The sequence below is a fragment of the Oncorhynchus nerka genome, linkage group LG3 (genome assembly GCF_034236695.1).
Source record: "Oncorhynchus nerka isolate Pitt River linkage group LG3, Oner_Uvic_2.0, whole genome shotgun sequence".
Taxonomy (NCBI): domain Eukaryota; kingdom Metazoa; phylum Chordata; class Actinopteri; order Salmoniformes; family Salmonidae; genus Oncorhynchus; species Oncorhynchus nerka.
The window spans coordinates 55,700,552-55,718,156 of record NC_088398.1 but is presented as its reverse complement, the minus strand read 5'-3'; the positions used below and the strand labels follow the sequence as shown (position 1 = coordinate 55,718,156).

The 17,605-nt window shown below is 40.2% G+C and overlaps 1 protein-coding gene across 4 annotated transcripts in view; it reads left to right on the top strand.

Moving 5' to 3' along the window:
* The first annotated feature begins 8,163 nt into the window (after nt 1-8,163).
* LOC115111174 (unconventional myosin-Ib-like) overlaps nt 8,164-17,605 on the top strand; it is a 155,581-nt gene continuing 146,139 nt past the window's right edge. Inside the window, exon 1 of one of the 4 annotated variants that reach the window (XM_065013600.1) lies at nt 8,164-8,382. The gene's annotated coding sequence lies outside the window, so the exon portion shown is untranslated. The remainder of the gene's footprint in view (nt 8,383-17,605) is intronic. The other 3 variants (XM_065013604.1, XM_029637070.2, XM_029637081.2) reach the window with 3 other exon arrangements.

Here is a 17,605-nt window from a genome sequence, read left to right as displayed (position 1 = left end):
TCTACCCAGATCTAGGGATTTCTTATGCTTATTTTGGAACAAAATACACATCACTTAGCCAGAGCCAGACACATATTCACTTCTATGAACAAAAACAGGGGTGTTAGGACAGGTAGGGTTACTTCATTCAAGAGTTGGCCCCCGGAATTCTGTTAATTCCAGTTCTTCTCCCGAACTCTGTTTATTGTCCGACAGTGAAAAAATGTCTTACCCTTCCGCCGTGCGATATGAATCTGGGTAGCTCTTTCAGCTAGCTGTCACCAGGGGTCTTCTATGGTCCCCAAGCCTCTGGGGACTGGATTGAGTGACTTCACCTGTAGTTCACCTGTAATGCATAAAATCCTGGACATACAGGCTTGGTTAACAAACAATTTCTCATATGTTTTATCTGATTTTATCTTTAACTTCTATTCCCAATTGTTAGCTTACATATTTTTTTATTTTATTAGTTTCTTATCCAATAAGCCCCATCCTATCCTAGACCACAATTTACCCATCCCCCTTTTGATACCTGACTCTGCCCAGGTATCAACCTTACCTACTCTAAATAATGACTTAGGTAAGATTAGTATATTATCCTTATGTCTGACATCATCATGAAGGAGCCCCTTTTAGTTTTCCACATGTCCAATTCTCCCTTGGGCGTCAATCCAGTACCAATTCCCTGTCAAGTTTCTTATCTACTTAAGAACTATCTGCGCTACTTATATATTTTCTTAAATATATATTTACCAATTTAAACCCTTTCTCTCATATTTCTCAAATACCACTAAGCTTCTAACTGTTTGACTTTATCTAAAATCATGTCTGAGTGTCAATCTCTAAAGTCCTTACATTTCCTTAATCAACCTAACAATAATCCTAAATCATCACAGATGTCCTATATACCTGTTAATTTTAATACTATTTTTTTTTTAAACCCCTAATGGTCAAAAAAAAAATCAAAACAAATGCTTATCATATCAAAATCCTTCCTTCAAGGACCCTCAGTATTCTATCTGACAATAACATGAATTTAATATATGTTGCAGAGTGCAGAATTCCTTATCTACAGTAATTTATCACCCCTAAGAACTGAAACTTATTTTTCTATGTAATTCCCTGCCCTATTGGCTTAATATATCTCCTATCCTAACCTCCTAACCTAAACTCCTTTATAATGAATTTACCTTAAAACTAGTATCTCAATATGACCACATTCATTATACCAATGACTCTCCCCCAAGGCTGATCAGACCTTAGAAGACAGTCATGATAAGGTCCATGAGTCAACCCACCCTTTTATAGTCAAGTTCTATACTACATTAGACATATCAAAGAACCCTTTATCCTTAAAATCCAAATTCACTTGTGTAATTTAAAACTCATAAAATAAAAACTCATAAAGTTCCATATTTGAGCGTGTCTCTTTAAAATACCTTTGCACCAAAACAAATAGTCCTAACAAATGTTTTATGTGTATATATTTGCAAACCTTAATGATTAATCAAAACTTCCAGGCCTTTCCAATTTGGTCGTTTATGGCCTCATTCTCCCCATGATTATAATCCCAGATATTTAATAAAAATAACGTATTTTCCCTTGGCTCCTTCAACTCACATTTACATCTCAATAAAACAAAACACCATCTGCGTGTTCCTCAAGGAAAAACAACTTGCCCCTGTTACGTATGTCTACGTATCAAGGGAAATGTTCAAATAACCAAATTCAACCTCGCTAGTTTACCGAAACATGTACAATTATATTTTACCATAGAGGTTGCTTTTCACCATTAATACCCTGACACCGTTCCACATAATGGAAACAGTGCTCAAATTCACTGGTGCTATTCAAACGATCAAACCAAGAATCAACAACCATCAGAATCCACCATCGCGATGTTTTATGACTCAGACATCCAATCCCTCTCTCTCACGGCACAATTACAGTCCAAATAAACGCCACAAATCAATGATACCCACCCAGCGAATCAGCTGCTAGTTTTTAGCATCTTTCCTGACGATTTACATACTCCTTTTTTAAAAATGTATTTCGAAATGTTTATCATCTTCTGAAAAGTGACTCAACATTAACGCCCTCACCTTCTCTAAAGGACACTAACCATTTTCTCTGTCACCCCCAGTCAAGACATTATTTCCGTGGCGACGGAAACCTCGCAAGTGATGTCATCAACAAGCGCTCAATCTTGACTCATTTCGCAACGATTTTCAACTCATTGTAAATAATGGTTGGCTGTCTGCAACAACAGTATTTCGGGTTCGATAAACCAAACCTAATTTATCACATCTGTTGAATCCTGAATTAGAGTTTACAACATCAATCAACATCTCTCAATTCGCTAATCTTATAAAAACATTTCGATGGACACAAATCTATCGTAATTGTTCCCCCGTTATTATTCAGAATTAATTTGATTTAAGTTACTGTCTCGTCTTTGAATTAGCATTTTTAATTACGACTCTTTCCCCAATGTATTATTCCCAACAAATCATTTAGTGAACAGACATCGCCTTGCATCAAAATCTCCATTCTTATATTAAGTTGAATGAATTAGTCTTTCAATTTGAACCAAACAAACTATTTAGAACGTTCAGTTTATATCTTATACCAATACTAGTGACTATAACTTTCTCTGCAAAACAATTAGTTTAATTAAAACCAAAAACTCAGACATATATAACTACTCTTTACACCTCAGCTGGGAACCGAACCCCGGCCTCCCACGTGGCAGGTGAGAACTCCACCACTGAACCACCAATGCTATGGAACTGAGATTCTCCGCAAATAGACCCAATTTACAGTTATCTGTATTTGTTACTCCGGCATCTGAACAACAGAAAATAACACTAATTTAAACGCCCAAAGTTTTCCCTCAATTAGGATTCTCATTAATCTCGCTCCCTTCGTATCTGACCCTTCTTTCTTAAATACGTGAATTTTGTTCTTTTCTGCCTCTTTCTCTCTTAACCCACATTCCATTGTTTTCAACTGGACCCCGGTTGGCAGTCCCCTCCTAGGTAACCTGCTTGCGTCCATCTTAACTTTACTCCCTCCCAGACTTTCTTTATATCCTTCCACTGTCCCTTTCCCCTGATCTATATTCCATTTTTTTTTTTCTAGGAACTCATTAAACTTCAGCTTTGGAGTATTGGGGGTCGCCATTGTGAATTTTTAATCGTGATTCAATTTAATTCAATCGGAAATTAATCGTAACTTAATCGGAATTTTACCAGACTACTTGAATATAATTAGAATATACTTAGCCCGTCGTTAGTTAATAACAACGATGTATTCGAGGAGACACTATTGCTCACACTCTGCCTTATCTCAGAGCTTTTCCTTGTATATTCAGTTCGAGAAAAACGATTGGGTTGGTATAGCTTTCGTGGAGCGCGCAACAAAAGGGATCTATTCGACTATATAGTCGCAATATTAAATATTATATTCAGATCTTATTTCAATTATACATCAGTCATTTTGTTCCTGATTATACATTTTACACAGAAGTTATAGATACATACAACATGGAAGTTTACATACAACACAGAATTTTCGGATTTATTCAATAACCCTTCTTGAGTTCTCTCTCTCTCTCTCTCTCTCTGTCTCTCAAACCATCAACAATCTTAATGGAGACGATTACAACCACATTACATTTTAATATGAACAGTTACAAATACACGTTATCTCTCTGACCCCTATCAGCTTATCTTTATCATTGGACCTCTTATCAGACTGGACTTCGACCGAGTCGCGGGACAACCTCGGCGCCAGGTTTAATGAATAGCAATTAGCTATCCCCTTACTGATATCTATCCCTAATCTCTATCGTGCTGATCCCTATCAGAATTATACACATGTCCGACCCCTATTAAAATTATCTCTGACCCCTATCGAAACTAATAATTACACATGTTCGATCCCTATCAGAATTATCTTTAACCCCTATCGGAACAACAGGCCTCAAAAGTGATCCCTCATCATTGAAAGCTATCAGACTGCGCTGACCGGGTCACGGGACAAAATTACAATTTATCCCCTCGGCGCCAGATTTAATGAATAGTAATCAGCTATCCCCTTACTGATATCTCATCAATGATTTAATCACCCGGCCGTCGCCGGTTTGTACCACATATGTTCACTCTACTGTTCTTTGACTCGTCAGCAAATTATAAATTTACACAAGAATTCATACTTACTCGGAAATACTGATCAGAATTTAGACAGACTATACGACAATATGCAAAGTTTGATTTAACAGGTTTTGCTTACCTTGTTTATGGTGCACCTTTTAGATCAGTTTCCCGAGTTGAGCAGAATTATTGTCCTCCCCCGAATTTCTTCCACCCGTCTCTTTTTTGGAACCGTCCTTCCGTCACTCTCCTTCTCACACCCAATCAACTCACTTCGACCGGACCGTTATTCAACCATCCTCTGGCTACCATGTTTTGTTGATAAAAGGATATTAGAAGGGTGAGCCGGTTAAGGATCGATTCAGACCAGGTGTTAAAATTGTACGACAAGCGACAGTTTATTTCAGAGGGAGAATATCTGGTACACGTAAATACGGCTCTTCCGTTAGTTCGTGTTGGAACAGCAGGCAGAGAGCGCGTAAACAGTCAGCACAGCCCTTATATACGTCACAGAAAGTAGGTTGACTCTAGGAAGATCGGATCTCGGATTGGTTCAGCTGGTTGTAGTCTGTAGTCTTCTGCCATTGGCTCAGTTGTCTGTCCGTCATCGTAGAATCTTCTTCGGGCACACAGTGTTTGTTTAAAAGGGAGATTATGTGTGTAATGTGGGAGCTATCCTGTAGGGGACCCCACAGGCTTTACTGTGAAAATACGTTGCTATGTTCTGTCTCAGTTATAACAATGCAATAGCCACGTATTTAGCAGTAGATTGGTCTCCTGCATAATAGCAATTCTTTACACTGGTCAGTACAACACAACCACCTCCTAGCCTAACACATAACACACAGCTGTGTTAACACACAGGGTCGCTACAGTATATTCATCAGTTGTTCTGCGCTCTGGCACACAGACGAGAGTGGTCTGAAATCGGAGTAGCCAGAGGGAATTTACGAACACATCCACAAGTATCACTACAAGATAGAAGAATGATCCCGATGTTTCACATCTGAAGCATCCGGTAGGCGTTTCCACTCACCACCAAATATGGTGATGAGAGGACGCCCAGTGACCGGCAGTGGGAGAAGACGGAGCGAGATAGATTTTGGCCGATATTCTGCAATTTTTTTAATCAACGAAACATTTGATCTCAATACAGTTTCCAAAAAACTGCAGTCTTTTACGAACAGATTTAATTAAATGTTTAATTACGTTGTTTAAAAGGAGTACACGGCCCGATTGAGTTATTGCACACGCGCACTTCACAGAGTAGGCATTCCCTAATGGGAATGCAAAAAAAACTGCGAGAACACGACAATAGGATCATGCTAGCTCTTGCTTGGCTCTGCCCGCCTCCTTCTTGTCTTGCCCACCATGATTCATTTGCTGCCGTTGGAAACGACAGGCAGTGGTCTATCTTGGGTTAGTTATACAAATCTTTGGCATCACCTGCCAATGTATGCTTGTGTGAAGGAGGTAGATTTTTAGGCTGCTCAATTATATTATACCTAATTTTCTTTCTATAAGTTTACATTTTGTGCACAGACTGTAAGATTGGAATACAATTTAGAAAGTCCCATTCCAGAAACATTCCACATCACTCAATTGATATTTTGGTATAATATGGCATATAATGAATATAATATAATATAAATATAGTAGAATATAAAAGCATCAGATCCTATAAATGTTACTTTCAGCTAGAGTAAATGTCACACTTGATATTTTGATAGAATATAATAGATCCTACACATCATGTTACTTGGAACTATGTCATCTTCTGATGGCATTGAGGAGTACACCACATCGGTCACTGGCTTTATCAATAAGTGTATCGAGGACGTTGTCCCCACAGTGACTGTACATACATACCCCAAACAGAAGCCATGGATTACAGGCAACATTCACACTGAGCTAAAGGGTAGAGCTGCCGCTTTCAAGGTGTGGGACTCGGAAGCTTATAAGAAATCCTGCTATGCCCTCCGATGAACCATCAAACAGGCAAAGCGACAATACAGGACTAAGATCGAATTGTACTACCCCGGCTCTGGCGCTCGTCGGATGTGGCAGGGTCTGCGAACTATTACAGACTACAAAGGGAAGCACAGCCTCGAGCTGTCCAGTGACATGAGCCTACCAGACGAGCTAAATCACTTCTATGCTCGCTTCGAGGCAAGCAACACTGAGGCATGCATGAGAGCATCAGCTGTTCCGGATGACTGTGTGATCATGCTCTCCTTAGCCAACGTGAGTAAGACCTATAAACAGGTCAATATTCACAAGGCCGCTGGGCCAGACGGATTACCAGGACGTGTGCTCCGGGCATGTGCTGACCAACTGGCAGGTGTCTTCACTGACATTTTCAACATGTCCCTGATTGAGTCTGTAATACCAACACGCTCCAAGCAGACCACCATAGTGCCCAAGAGCACCAAGGTAACCTGCCTAAATGACTATAGAAGCACTCATGTCCGTAGCCATGAAGTGCTTTGAAAGGCTGGTAAGGGCTCACATTAACACCATTATCCCAGTAACCCTAGATGCACTCCAATTTGCAAACCACTCAACCAGATCCACAGATGATGCAATCTCTATTGTACTCCACACTGCCCTTTCCCACCTGGACAAAAGGAACACCTACGTGAGAATGCTATTCATTGATTACAGCTTAGCGTTCAACACTATAGTGCCCTCGAAAGTGGGTGGTGCCAGAATAACAACCTATCCCTCAACGTAATCAAGACAAAAGAGATTATTGTGGACTACAGGAAAAGGAGGACCAAGCACATCCCCATTCTCATCAACAGGGCTGTAGTGGAGCAGGTTGAGAGCTTCAAGTTCGTTGGTATTCACATCACCAACAAACTATAATGGTCCAAACACACCAAGACAGTCATTTAGAGGACATGACAAAACCTATTCCCCCTCAGAAGACTGAAAAGATTTGGCATGGGTCCTCAGATCCTCAAAAGGTTCTACAGCTGCAACATCGAGAGCATCCTGGTTGCATCATTGCCTGGTACGGCCCTAAAAGTTGTCAAAGACCCCACCCACCCCAGACTGTTCTCTCTGCTACCACATGGCAAGCTGTACCGGAGCGCGAGCTTTGATTTGATTTGCTCTGTTAAACCTATTCTTTGGAATGACTTCAATAGCAACAGTGAATATATTTAGTTATGAAGAGGTTTCTTAATAATCATTCTCAACATAGCACATTGCTAATCGTCAGTGACAAATATAAAAGCTAAGCAGCGTTGGTTTTGATTAAAACCCTGGATGAGAGACCAAATAGCTGCACGTTAACTCTATTTTTCGGCGCACATGACAAATAAACTTGGATTTGATTTGAACTAGAGTAGGCTAACTGTCCCTATCAATATTTTGGAGCATAGTGTAGAATGGAATAGAATAGGTGCATCATTCCATAATTTGAGTTTGCTTATTGCAATTCCACCAATGTGAGATTAGAGCAGGGGTTCCCAAACTTTTAAACTAGGGGCCCCTCTTTCAGCATTGGGGAACATCCTGCACCTCCCACGTCTATTTCTATCAGCACAAGCACTGTTCATGACACAAACTGTTCACACCCCTCCTGTTGGTGGAGAGATTTTTGCAGGTTTAAAGCTTATTTCCTGCATTCCTACAGATTTTGTAATGCGGTGCAAAGAACATTTTGCCGTTTTAAAGCACATTTTCTTGCAATTCTATACATTTTGCCATGTCTAATGTGTATAGATAAACAATCTAAATAAAAAAACGTTAGCTGTAATGGGCTAGTTGATCTGGACTCTGATAAATTATAAATAGCTCTCTAAGGTTTGCAATGACTAACATAAGAGGAACTGATGACGCGCTACCCAATTTCGTCTCCCCACAGTTTTTGTTTGTTTGTTTTGTCACAAGAGGGCGATCTTGCACTGTCAAATGCCTTCATCTCATCCTGGCAATGAGTTATGATAGTTAATGATGATACTGAGACTCAGACTCCGTTGTGAAGAGTTGAGGCATTTTTTCTCTCCCTTAAAATCTCACCTAAAGTGATTGAGGGGCGCGTAGCAGCACGTGTGCAGCTAGCCACTCCCTTTGCCCGTAGTCCCTATCGGTTAGTGCTCCAGTGGAAGTCCTCATAGCCGGATGAAACACGCGTGCAGAATTCAGGGATAGAGGAAACTTTTTTCATCTGAAGAGATATCTCCGGGATTCTATATTGTCCTCCAGAGTGTATTTAGGGGACAACATTTCCAATTCGGAGGCAAGTAAAATAGTTTTATTCTCAACATTTTCCACATTGTCTTCTTGAGTAGCCTAACACAAGAAGTTCTAGCCTAGCTATTGTTTTCAACTTTTTGCAAGCCTATCACTTGTTGGTGTTACTTTGTAATTGACAATTCAGTAGGCTATTTGTCCATTCATATACATGGCCATACAACCCGTTCGTTCTTTAGCCTACACTAATGCCACCAGTCTCATGAGCTTTTATGTTCAAGATCTTCACATAGCACTAGCATATTCTGTAATTTCTTTAGTTGATTTGTATTACTTGTGGAATTTTAATGCCACGTGAAATCTTTATTTAGCGTTATACTATCCCCTTAAATGTTTCAAGCATCCTTGCATTTGTTTGTCTTTGAATAGGCTACGTGTAGCTTGTATGTGTGGTGGTTTTGCACTTTTCACTCAATCGTTTCGACCATTCCTGAGCTCTTGTTCTTTTTCGTGTGAGGGGGGAAAAGAGAAGTGGGTAGGCAACTAACGGGAGCGGGTGGGTCTACTTTTGTTACTCGTCTCACCTTGTCCAAATCTGTGGCGATTTTGTATTGTTAATTAAGAATGCACTCTAGTGATTTCAAACATCTGGTCAGTACGCTCGAACACAACAACAAGAGAGCGATACATAAATTGAAAGTTGTAGGACAAGGGTGGAAAAAAAACAACAGAGCAACTCTAAAAACAAAGCAGATGTCTTAAGGAGATTTCATGTATTCACTAGACTAGGCTATCAATGTTACTGCCCTTACGCTGCTCCACACTTCAGTCCACTATGCATAATAATGTGATTTCACGCCAGAATAATGTACTTACATTGCACCCCCTTTGAAATATCCCGGAATGAAATACACTCACACACAAATTTGTAATGGAGATTGAAGTGTTTTACTAGCCTACACACCATCTACTTTAAAGCCTAAAAAGCCCCCGTTGTTCTCTGAGAAACAAGACAGGAGAATCTCTGGGAAGTCTCTCTGCTTTTCCTCCTGCCGGAATTCCCTTTGGGATCCAGGGCCAGGCTTGCACTCTATAGGAACTTGGAATTTTGAAGCATGGAAAACTAATGCTTTGTAGAAGGCAAGGTCCCAAAAACATAAGCCAGAATTGGGTTAGGTCTGCATTTTTAATGAAGCTTCAGTTGCAGCCAGGGTCTGGGTCTCATGCTGTCTGTGTTTTTGTCTGGGACCTGACTAACCCAATATGTTGTCGCTGTGCTTCCTTCATACAAAGGAGAATTGTGTGCTGCTTTGTTTCAGCACTCAACTTTTTATGTTTATGGCATAGGGTCTTCTGTGTCACAAGTTGCCTAGCAACAGTAAGGGAAAGTCCACACCGATTCTAGTTTCTACCCTTGAATATCAGTAGCTACTGTGTGTTTGAAGTTCTGCTATGAAATATACTGGTTTGGATGAAGTAGTTGAACCCAGGTGACTGTTATAAAGGTTTTGTATATGTTATTCGTCGCCAGACCTACTGGCTCCAGGTCATCTATAAGTCCATGCTAGGTAAAGCTCCGCCTTACCTCAGTTCACTGGTCACGATGGCAACACCCACCCGTAGCACGCGCTCCAGCAGGTGTATTTCACTGATCATCCCTAAAGCCAACACCTCATTTGGCCGCCTTTCCTTCCAGTTCTCTGCTGCCTGTGACTGGAATGAATTGCAAAAATCGTTGAAGTTGGAGACTTTTATCTCCCTCACCAACTTTAAACATCAGCTATCTGAGCAGCTAACCGATCGCTGCAGCTGTACATAGTCCATCGGTAAATAGCCCACCCAATTTACCTACCTCATCCCCATACTGTTTTTATTTATTTACTTTTCTGCTCTTTTGCACACCAGTATCTCTAACTGCACATGACCATCTGATCATTTATCACTCCAGTGTTAATCTGCAAAATTGTAATTATCTGCCTACCTCATGCTTTTTGCACACAATGTATATACTCTTTTTTTTTTTTTTTTCTACTGTGTTATTGACTTTATTGTTTACTACATGTGTAACTGTGTTGTCTGTTCACACTGCTATGCTTTATCTTGGCCAGGTCGCAGTTGTAAATGAGAACTTGTTTTCAACTAGCCTACCTGATTAAATAAAGGTGAAATAAAAATAAAAATAGACATGATAAGATGAAGGATATTTGCTATTGCCGACTCAGCTATTCATTGCCAAAAGACCCAAAGTAATATGACACCCAAATGCACACTGTCATAACAACTAGAGGTTGACCGATTTTTATAATTGGGGACGATTTCAAGTTTTCATAACAATCGGTAATCAGCCTTTTTGGATGTTGATTATGGCCGATTACATTGCAATCCATGAGGAAACTGCGTGGCAGGCTGAACCCCTGTTACGTGAGTGCAGTGTCAAAAGGACCTTATGGTTGCAATGAGCCCAGGTAAATTGCTAGCTGGGTGATTCTGCAACTACGGGCACTTCCATGTCCTCGGGTCAATTTTGAGCATTTTATATAAAAATAAAACAAATACAAATATTTGCATGTTAAGTTCACACTGGAATCACCCCATACTTTTTTAAACACCTCTATCAAATATTTTAGCTTCTTTTCAGATGCACTTTATACCTCAATTTCACTTTTTTGCCCTTGTCCTTGACACACTTTTAAGCTTCTATGTTTTTCTATGAGAAAACAAGAATTACACATTATATAATGTTATGTACTACAGAGTCAATGAAATAAAATCTATATCAATATTTATTATGAGTATGCCCTTTTATATTGTTTTTTTACACAAAATATACCTGTCCTTTGGGAGTGGTGCCATTTCCACCACTGAGGACAAATTCCTCATTAATATTATTTTTTTCAAGAGAATGTTAATTTAGTTACCATATTGTTACACTAAAGCACATGGCTGCAGTGGACAGTTGTTCCAGATGTAATGTCCAGAAGTTGAAGAAAAATGGAGGTAAATTTTGCTTGTGTAGACAATATTTTCATTGTTAGTAATTTCCAAACAGGCTATAATTTATTTATTTTGTGGTAGAACTTATGATTTAATTTTTTTATATATATTTAGTGTAAACATTATGCTAGCTGTAATTAGAGGTCGACCGATTATGATTTTTCAACACCGATACCGATTTATTGGCGCACCAAAAAAAGCCGATACTGATTAATTATATATGGCAATTACAACAATACTGAATGAACAATGAACACTTTCATTTTAACTTAATATAATACAACAATAAAATTAATTTAGTCTCAAATAAATAATGAAACATGTTCAATTTGGTTTAAATAATGCAAAAACAAAGTGTTGGAGAAGAAAGTAAAAGTGCAATATGTGCCATGTAAAAAAGCTATTTTATTATAATTAAGTATGATTTGATAGAGCAGTCTGACTGAGCGGTGGTAGACAGCAGCAGGCTCGTAAGCATTCATTCAAACAGCACTTTCCTGCATTTGCCAGCAGCTCTTCGCAATGCTTCAAGCATTGTGCTGTTTGACTTCAAGCCTATCAACTCCCGAGATTAGGCTGGCAATACTAAAGTGCCTATTAGAACATTCAAATCAAATGACATTTTATTGGTCACATACACATGGTTAGTAGATGTTGATGCGAGCGTAGCGAAGTGCTTGTGCTTCTAGTTCCGACCATGCAGTAATATTTAACCATTTCACAACTACCTTTTACACAAAAGTGTAAAGTCAAAGGTACATGAAATACAAATGGTATTTTGTAACACTGTGGTTTTGCATTATTTAAATCCAATTGAACATGTTACATTATTTATTTGAGACTAAGTAGATTTTTATTTACAGTTGAAGTCGGAAGCTTACATACACCTTAGCCAAATACATTTAAACTGTTTTTCACAATTCCTGACATTTAATCCTTGTAAATATTCCCTTTGTTAGGTCAGGTAGGATCACCACTTTATTTTAAGAATGTGAAATGTCAGAATAAAAGTAGAGAGAGATTGTTTATTTCAGCTATTATTTCTTTCATCACATTCCCAGTGGGTCAGAAATTTACCAACACTCAATTAGTATTTGGCAGCATTGCCTTTCAATTGTTTAACTTGGGTCAAACATTTCAGGTAAGCTTCCACAACCTCCCCACAATAAGTTGGGTGAATTTTTGGCCATTCCTCCTGACAGAGCTGGTCTAACTGAGTCAGGTTTGGAGGCCTCCTTGCTCGCACACACTTTTTCAGTTCTGCCCACAAATTTTCTATGGGATTGAGGTCAGGGCTTTATGATGGCCACGCCAATACCTTGACTTTGTCCTTAGGCCATTTTGCCACAACTTTGGAAGTATGCTTGGGGTCATTGTCCATTTGGAAGACCCATTTGCAACCAAGCTTTAACTTCCTGACTGATGTCTTGAGATGTTGCTTCAATATATCCACACAATTTTCCTCCCCTCTTGATGCCATCTATTTTGTGAAGTGCACCAGTCCCTCCTGCAGCAAAGCACCCTTACAACATGATGCTGCCACCCCCCTACTTCACGGTTGGGATGGTGTTCTTTGGCTTGCAAGCCTCCCCTTTTCCCTCCAAACGTAATGATTGTCATTATGGCCAAACAGTTCTATTTTTGTTTCATCAGATCAGAGGGCATCTCTCCAAAAAGTACGATATTTGTCCCCATGTGCAGTTGCAAATCGTAGTCTGTCTTTTTTATGGTGGTTTTGGAGCAGTGGCTTCTTCCTTGCTGAGTGGCCTTTCAGGTTATGTCGATATAGGACTTGTTTTACTGTGGCTATAGATACTTTTGTACCTGTTTCCTCCATCTTCACAAGGTCCTTTTTCTTTTGTTCTGGGATTGATTTGCACTTTTCGCACCAAAGTACGTTCATCTCTGAGACAGAATGCGTCTTCTGAGTGGTATGACGGCTGCGTGGTCCCATGGTGTTTATACTTGCATACTATTGTTTGTACAGATAAACGTGGTACCTTCAGGCATTTGGAAATTGCTCCCAATGATGAACCAGACTTGTGGAGGTTTACAATTTCTTTTCTGAGGTCTTGGCTGATTTATTTAGATTTCCCATGATGTCAAGTTAGGAGGCACTGAGTTTGAAAGTAGGCCTTGAGATGCATCCACAGGTACACCTCCAATTGACTCAAATTATGTCAATTAGCCCATCTGAAGCATCTAAAGCCATTTCATAATTTTCTGTAATTTTCCAAGCTGTTTAAAGGCACAGTCAACTTAGTGTTTGTGAACTTCTGACCCACTGGAATTGTGATACAGTGAATTATAAGTGAAATAATCTGTCTGTAAACAATTGTTGGGAAAATTATTTGTGACACGCACAAAGTATATGTCCTAACTGACTTGCCAAAACTATAGTTTGTTAACAAGAAATTTGTGGAGTGTTTGAACAACGAGTTTTAATGACTCCAACCTAAGTGTATGTAAACTTCCCACTTCAACTGTATGTATTGTATTAAGTTAAAATAAAAGGGTTCATTGTTCATTCAGTGTCGTAATTATCATTATTATAAATATATATAAAAATCGTCCAATTTAATCAGTATCGTCTTTTTTTTTGGTCCTCCATTAATCGGTATCGGCTCGGTAATCGGTCGACCTCTAACATCTGCTGTCACTACAGCTCCTTAATTTTAGATTTATGATCATCTAACATTTTAGCAATTTACCCTGGACACCATTACATTGTTAGTCTATATATGTGTGTGGTAGAGAGTGGGGAATGGTCTCCTCAGCCCATAGGTACCATAATTCCTACCTTCCACCCAGAAAGCAGTTCCCCTTTTCTGTATTACTGTGGCTTCTGTGGTTTCATCATGTATGCCACAGCCTTGGTGAGCCAAGTCACCAGATCAACTTTATTAGTAGGACAGATCAAACAAACAAAGACGACATATGGGCAATTTCATGGTAAAAGTGATGCTGAGACTCAGAATCTTCACTTTAAAATGTATGTCAAACAAAAACCTTTTACAAGAACACATTTACTTGACCAGTTCAGATGCAGAAGTTTGGATGACCATTTGTGCCATCTTTCTGTTACCAAACTTCTGCATCTGTACTGTTCAAGTAAATGTGTTTTTGTAAAATTGTCTGTTTTCTGTAGTTGTATCGTTTGCTTAACTTTGCAATCATTGTTTTTTGTTTGACATGCAAACAAAAAACACTGTTACCTTGGAATTTCCCATATGCTTATAGTGGATGTTGTGGTCCTGCCTCGGCGATTGGGGAGTTCCTGTCTTAATAGCTATTAATTTACCCATTGGGATAAAAAATTATTGATTTGGAAACGCAGCTAGGTGAAATGATTTGATAAGGAAATTTGTATTTGTCTAGTGTTTGCATAGTTTATCCTGTTGTGTTCAACCCTCATCTGTATCCAGAACAATGTGTTTGCCCTCTAGGCTAGTTGCCACGTTGTTTAGGAGCAAAGTCCCTCAGCCATGGTGATGAATGGTGTTTGCTCTGATCTGCCTGTGGTGAGTACTACTGAGGTGTGTGTACTGTGTATTAGCTCTGGCTCAAGACGGGTGGTTGTGAGGGTGATGGAGAGGTGCAGCACTACCGGCTCAGCTCTACTGTCTGAGTAGAGAGATGCAGTGCTTGCCATTTGAGTTCTAGCTCTGACAGCAGCCAGGCAATCACTGACAGATCCATGTTGCATCAAGTTCTATATGATTGTCGACTTCAACTGCGATTTATTAAAGTCCTTGTTCCCTGATCATTCCCTGTTCCATCATGAAACATTCATGTTCTTTCTGGTAATGTTCATGTTCCATCTCTCCTGATGCCTGCTGTTCCTGGTTTGCATCTCCAGTGTGGAATTTTGGATAGGCCACCAGGAAATATGCTTTTGAAGTATGAGACCAGCACAGGAGGCTAGGCTACAGATGTTGGGATATCCTCTCTACTCCTCTCATGGCACCGGAGAGAATGGCTGCCGTTTTATGGGCTCTTGAAACGAGGGGGCACTATTTTTATTTTGGGAAAAATAACGTTCCCAAAGTAAACTGCCTATTTCTCAGGACCAGATGCTAGATAATGCATATAATTGACAGCTTAGGATAGAAAACACCCTAAAGTTTCAAAAACTATAACAATATTGTCTGTGAGTATAACAGAACTGATATTGCAGGCGAAATCCTGAGAAAAATCCAATCAGGAAGTGACTCTTATTTTGAAACCCCCGTCTTTCTATGCATCCCTATTGCCCACTGATAGGGATATCAACCAGATTCCTTTTTCTGTGGCTTCCTTAAGGTGTCTACAGCTTTTAGACGTAGTTTCAGGCCTTTATTTTGAAGAATGAGCGTAAACGACTACATTGCGTAAGTGGCCAGCTGAGGGCTCTGAGTGATTCTTGCGTAAAAGACAGAGGTAGTAATTTTTCCTCTCGCTTCTACTGAAAAGCCAATTGGCTAGATGTACCAATCTTATAGAGACATTCCCCAAGAGACTTGCAGCTTTAATTTCTGCAAAAGGTGGCTTTACAAAGTATTGACTTTGGGGAACCAATTCCAGGTTGTAAGAGGACAAAATAGAAAAAATGCCAAACGGGGTGAATACTTTTGCAAGACACTATGCTCCCTTCGAGGGAAGTAACAATGAAACATGCGTGAGTGCATCAGTTGTTCCGGATGACTGTGTGATCACACTCTCCGCATCCGATGTGAGTACGACCTTTAAACAGGTCAACATTGGGATCATGGGGCCAGACGGATTACCAAGGCGTGCTCAGTCCTCTCCTGTACTCCCTGTTCACTCATGACTGCACGACTCCAACACATCAAGTTTGCTGATGACACAATAGCGGTAGGCCTGATGAACGACGAGACAGCCTGTAGGGTGGAGTTCAGAGACCTGGCCGTGTGGTGCAAGAACAACAACCTCTCCCTCAACGTAACCAAGACAAATGAGATGATTGTGGACTACAGGAAAAGGAGGACTGAGCACACCCCCATTCTCATCAACGGGGCTGTAGTGGAGCAGGTTGAGAGCTTCAAGTTCCTTGGCCTCCACATCACCAACAAAATAACATGATCCAAGCACACTAAGACAGTTGTGAAGAGGGCATGACAAAACCTAAAACCTGCCTCAAGTGACTGGAAAGATTTGGCACGGGTCCTCAGATTCTCAAAGTTCTACAGCTGCACCATCGAGAGCATCCTGACGGGTTGCATCACTGCCTGGTGTGGCAACTGCTCGGCCTCCGACTGCAAGGCACTACGGAGGTTTAGTGCGTACGGCCCAGTACATCACTGTGGCCAAGCTTCCTGCCATCCAGGACCTCTATACCAGGTGGTGTCAGAGGAAGGCCCTAAAAATGGTCAGACTCCAGCCACCCTAGTCATAGACTGTTCTCTCTGCTAACGCACAGCATGCGGTACCGGAGCGCCAAGCCTAGGTCCAAGAGACTTCTAAACAGCTGCTACACCCAAGCCGTAAGACTCCTGAACAGCTTGTTTACCAATCAGGACCTGAATATGACTGCACGTCACATAACATAATTTAACGCTTTCATACATTTTTTTCCGTATTTACACTAATTATACTATCACTCGTATTTAATGTGTCACAATGATTCATTGATAGGTACGCTATCATGATGGTAAAGTTGTCTCGCGCACCTACAGCCTGATCAATAAAAAAAGGCTAGCTTGCTCATGGATTCAAACAATGTTCTTTCCCAAAAACATAGCAAAACGACAATCTGTTTCAGTATCTATCGTTAGCTAGCTAACTACACTGCTCAAAAAATTAAGGGAACACTAAAATAATACATCCTAGATCTGAATGAATGAAATATTCTTATTAAATACTTTTTTCTTTACATAGTTGAATGTGCTGACAACGAAATCACACATTATCAATGGAAATCAAATTGATCAACCCATGGAGGTCTGGATTTGGAGTCACACTCAAAATTAAAGTGGAAAACCACACTACAGGCTGATCCAACTTTGATGTAATGTCCTTAAAACAAGTCAAAATGAGGCTCCGTAGTGTGTGTGGCCTCCACGTGCCTGGATGACCTCCCTACAACGCCTGGGCATGCTCCTGATGAGGTGGAGGATGGTCTCCTGAGGGATCTCCTCCCAGACCTGGACTAAAGCATCCGCCAACTCCTGGACAGTCTGTGGTGGATGGAGCGAGACATGATGTCCCAGATGTGCTCAATTGGATTCAGGTCTGGGGAACGGGCGGACCAGTCCATAGCATCAATGTCTTCCTCT